At 51.8% G+C, this 5,000-nt stretch overlaps 1 protein-coding gene across 3 annotated transcripts in view; it reads right to left on the bottom strand.

Moving 5' to 3' along the window:
* Nucleotides 1-5,000, bottom strand: part of LOC135110279 (rho-related BTB domain-containing protein 1-like) — a 107,566-nt gene that overhangs the window by 81,287 nt on the left and 21,279 nt on the right. For 2 of the 3 annotated variants that reach the window (XM_064022440.1, XM_064022437.1), the window contains exon 1: nt 3,986-4,319. The exons of the other annotated variant lie outside the window; for it this stretch is intronic. The gene's annotated coding sequence lies outside the window, so the exon portion shown is untranslated. Of the gene's footprint in view, nt 1-3,985; nt 4,320-5,000 lie in introns of those variants that run through there. 3 annotated transcript variants of the gene reach the window in all.

Below are 5,000 nucleotides of genomic sequence, written 5' to 3'. Positions count from 1 at the left end.
CATTCACCTACTCACTTCCCACGTAACTTAACCATTTCAGTGCTAGACATTTTTTTTTTTTTTATATAATCCCTCAGCGATTTTCAGACATTTATGTTTTAACTGAAGTATGTTATTTAGTATCATAGAACATGGAAAATTAACTTAGTCCTTCTCTTCTCTATACATCCATGCAAGCTTCTCTCCTAAACTGGTCTCATTATCAGCAAAAGATGCCCAAAGGATTCAAAGGGTTAATCTTCTTTTACCTCAAAACATTCCCCTATTTACAAATCTATTTATATCGCCTCTTCTTCCTATTCTTTTTTTTATCTTATCTTTTACCTTTCTCTTCTATTCTCCTGATGTTATTTCACTCCTCTTCCTCTTTCATCCTTATCCTCTCCATTAGCTAGCTCCCACGTTCATCCTCCTCTCCTCTTCTGCCTCTTTTAGCAATGTTATTTTCAATCCCCTTTCGAAAACTACTTGTTCCTCTTTATTTTTCCCTTCTTCTTCTTCTTCTCTTCTTCAACACCATTCCAAGTTGACCGTTCCTTTTCTCGACACCATTTCCTTTTCCTCTTCTTCCTCCTCCTCCTTTTCTCTCTCCATCGCCTCTTCCTCAACTTCTCCGTTTCTCCTTCCCTCTCCTTCCTGTCTCCGTCTAACACTGTCTTCCTCTTCTTGTTTACTATTTCCTCTCCAAAATGGTCTCCTCTTCCTCCTCCTCCTCCTCCTCCTCCTCCTTTCTTCCTCTCTCTTTCCTTGCAACATTTATTCTATTTTGTTTTATTTATCATTTCTTTCTTTCTTTCTTCCTTACGTACAAAAAAAAAAGATAATTTTCCTTTATTCTTCATTTCTTTCTCTATTCCTTTCTTCCTCTTCCCTTTAACACTATTTTTTTTCTTTTTATTCCCTATGCAAGGTGGTTTCTCTAACTCTTCCTCTTCTCCCTTCTTTCTCTTGCTTTATTTTATTTTTACGTTGATTTTCTTCGTTGTTCTTTCCCTCCTTCTATCATTGCTCTTCCTCCTTTATTTATCTCATTTTTTTTTTATCTATTACTTCAAATCAACTTTCTTATTCATTTACTTTCATTCCCCATTGAAAAGTTCATATACCCATTCTTATCCATGTCCCCTTCCTCTTTCCCATATCTTTATCACCATTTCCCTGTCTTATTTTCGTTTTCTTTGTCTTATTCTCTCTTAATTATCATTTATATCTCAATTATTTGCCTGGTTTTTTTTTCATTCTTATATTCTTATCGTTTCTCTCTCTCTCTCTCTCTCTCTCTCTCTCTCTCTCTCTCTCTCTCTCTCTCTCTCTCTCTCTCTCTCTCTCTCTCTCTCTCTCTTTCGTACCCCTCCCCCTCCTCCACTGAACTCTACCCCTCCCCTACCACCCAGACACCCGTTATGTCCCCACCCCCTTACCCTCTCCCCTCCCTTCTCCCCACCTTTCGATCATGCAATACGTGGCTTCACCTCTTAGTCACACACTGGGAGAGGGGAGAGGGGAGAGGGGAGGGGAGCAGATGAGTGGTGAGGAAGGAGGAGGGTGCTGGAGGATTACGAGTGGGGGAAGGCACAGGTGGGGAGGGGTGCAGTAAGGGTAGGGGGGTGAATGATGAAGGACAGAAGGGGGAGAAGGGGGAGTGGAGGAGAAAGGTAGAAAGTGGAAGGATTGTGGAATGAGGAGAAAGGTGAGGTTAAAACAAAAGTGGTTAGGTGAAGGAGGAGGAGGAGGAGGAGGAGGAGGAGGAGGAGGAGGAGGAGGAGGAGGAGGAGGAAGTAATGCGTAATGCTGGGAGTGATTGCAATGATGCTGATAATGACGATGATGACAAGAGGTAAAAGAGGAAGGGGAAGAAAAGGAGGAGGAGGAGAAGACAAGGAAGGAGACAGAAGAATCACAACTTAATTATCCTGAACAACCTTGTGGCATGAATAACACACACACACACACACACACACACACACACACACACACACACACACACACCTGTTATTTAATGCTCCTCAGAGTTATATTAATAAACTGATGACTCGAACCAATAACATCCAGATCAAGTGTGTGTGTGTGTGTGTGTGTGTGTGTGTGTGTGTGTGTGTGTGTGTGTACTAATTACATATGCCTGCAATTACTTATCATCTGCGTCTTGGAATGAGATGCACAGTACACGTTGTTAATTACGTACATGGGAAAGGTAGTTATTTTGAATGAACATGATTAAAACGCACATAAGGAAGGGTTGTGTGCACGACAGCTGTTACATACACATACGTACACAGATTACACGTATAGTGTATGTGCATATTTTGTATCCTGTGTGTGTGTGTGTGTGTGTGTGCGTGTGTAAAAGAGATGTGGACCAGATATACGTGTTGGTGATAGCAGTGATGGTGTTGGTATTAGTGGTGGTGGTGGTGGTGGTGGTAATAGTAGTAGCAGTAGTAGTAGTAGTTCTGCCTTTAAGCTCCCGCACAAGCCCACCAGCCTCCCTGTAAGAAAACAAACCACGTGTCTCGAAACAAAAACAAGAGGAACAGCGACCCTGGACGGCGCGGCGGTGAGGACTGGCCCACCGCACCGCACCGCCACAAACTATGCAAAGCGACCCACATAATGAGTCTCATCGCGTGCATATACAAGTAAGCAGTAAGGGTTTCCGCACGTGAAGCTGTCAACCATTCAAATATCCACACACCCACACACCCACACACACACACACACACACACAAAGGTTCAGGTTCAGGGGAGGGTCAATGAACTCTAACAAAAGACGAAGCACATCTTTTCTCACGGCGCACAGGAATGGAGGTGGCGGTGTGAAAAAGAAATAAGAAATGGAGGTAGAATTGGTCGTAGTAGTTTTGGTGTACGCGGGGAAGCAACGCCACACAAGTACTGCGTCACACTACAAGGCCTCCTCCTCTTCCTCTTCCTCTTCCTCCTCCTGCCACTCCGCCCTTAGCACACTCGCCACGCGGCCCACGCTTTGTCCCACTCCAGACCCTCCACCACTCCACCACCACCACCACCACCACCACCGCCACTCAGCCTTTGTCCCTGCCCTCCACTGCCTCACGAGGACCTCCACCTGCCGCTAGTCCACGCCCCGCCGTCAGCGTCCTATCAGCGGCACCCTCGCCCTGCAGCCCAGCCTCACCCGTACCCAGTCACTTGCTGCGCCTGCTGCTAATTCCCCAGCACCATTCAGCCCCACAACCTGCCTACATCACTGCCACCCCACCACGCCCACCGCCACGACCACACGCCGCACGCCGCCCCAGCCCAGTGACACCACCGCCGCCACACCGCGGCCCTGGCTCTGGTGGCGTCGCAATATGGCAGCATCGCTCTGCTTCCTCCATAAGGCGGTGTCAAAGAGTGTCAGACAAGTCACGTGGGCAAGCCTCGGAGCTCGGAGCCTGAGGGTGGGAGGCGTGCCCGGCCAGGTGGAGGAGGCGTGGGGGGCGGTGGTGGCAACAAGGTGTGCAAGGGAGGGGCCCCGCCACACTCTGGGCAGGACAATGAGGGTTCACTATAGCGGGGTGAATTTGGCGGGCGTGGTTGTCGCCGCCCTGCACACCACACCAAGCCGCTCATCTAACATACACCTCAGAGGAGGCTGCCGCCGCCCTGCCGCCGCCCCCCGTCCCGTCACGCCCTGCGGTGTGTGGCGGGGCGGCGGTGACAGCCTGCGGGAGGAGCAGCAGCAGGGTTGCAGACAACGATGCCGTGGTTCCTCCTGCTGGTCCTCCTCACTCCTGCTATCCCACCGCAGCTCCGCCACTCCGCGGCTGACTAGCCTGTTTTTGCAGCATGACTGCAAGGCAGAGTACGTGAGGCGGGGCAGGTAAGGAGCATCACCAGCTGGCGGCGGGGTTGCCCTCCCGAACCTACCCACACCATGACGTCACTCGTTGTTTGTAAACATAGGTAACGTGCCTGCCGCGGTGCCCGGGTCCGCCAGGCGCCCCGGGCCAGTACTCACCTCACAGATCAATCCTCCTCCTTCACTCAGTCATGGTGACGGCGTAAATCCAGCAGCGTAATCTTAGAAACTTGTTGACGAGATGCTCTTGGCGGGAAATGTTCTTGTGAATCAATACCATCCACTCGACTGGGACCGTGGTGGAGAAGTAGAGGATGCAGCAACACGGGACGCGGCCACCAACACCGCCACTGTACTCTCCACTACACAGCAAGCCACTGGGGTGCCCCGTACAGCCTGCACAGCGAGCAGCGGCTGTTTGAACCCTCTGAGCGCCGGGAGCACACTGAGCCCGCGTCCGGCCTCCACTGTAACCAAACTGTCAGCGGCGGCGGCGGCGGTGCCAGTCTAGGTGCCACAGGTTGCCAGACACCGACGGAGCCACAACCTGGCGGGTGTCCCTGGCGGCGGGGCGCGATGCTCAGCCAGCCCGAGGACACACCACCTCACTAAGGGCCAGGTGAGGTGTGCGGCTCCTCCAGGCACCAGCTAGGGGCGCCGCGGCCTTACAGGTAACATGCCATGAAGAGCGAATCGGCACCTCACAAGTTGCTCTCGTGGCGAGAGGAGCGGCGGCTGGCGGCCACTGCTGCTGCTCCCCCTCTCCCCATCCCCCTCCCCCGACGGTCTCTCATTATTGTTTACGAGCGACCAAGAACAAATAATCACATATAATGTCCTCGGTGCTACAGAGGCTACAGAATGGCCTGCCGTGATATGGACGAGGGGCGAAGCGCGAAACCGCCGCGGCGCCCCGGGTGACCAGCTGCAGGCGCTGTCACCGCGCTGAGTGGCGGCCGCGTTAGCCTGGCCCGAGCCTCCGTCAGGAGCACTCAGATCCTGATGTATGGAGGCACCCGAACCAATGCCCTATCTGGCCTGCTCCTGGAACCACACACACACACACACACACCTGACGCTTCGTGACAAGACAGCACTAGACATGAGTACAGAAGGGGACACCTCAACACCATGCCTTCCCCCGCCCTCTCCACGTCCTCCCTCCTTCCCTCGC

The sequence above is a fragment of the Scylla paramamosain genome, chromosome 20 (genome assembly GCF_035594125.1).
Source record: "Scylla paramamosain isolate STU-SP2022 chromosome 20, ASM3559412v1, whole genome shotgun sequence".
Lineage (NCBI taxonomy): Eukaryota > Metazoa > Arthropoda > Malacostraca > Decapoda > Portunidae > Scylla > Scylla paramamosain.
The sequence above is the reverse complement of the archived record's forward strand: the minus strand, read 5'-3'. Positions and strand labels throughout refer to the sequence as shown.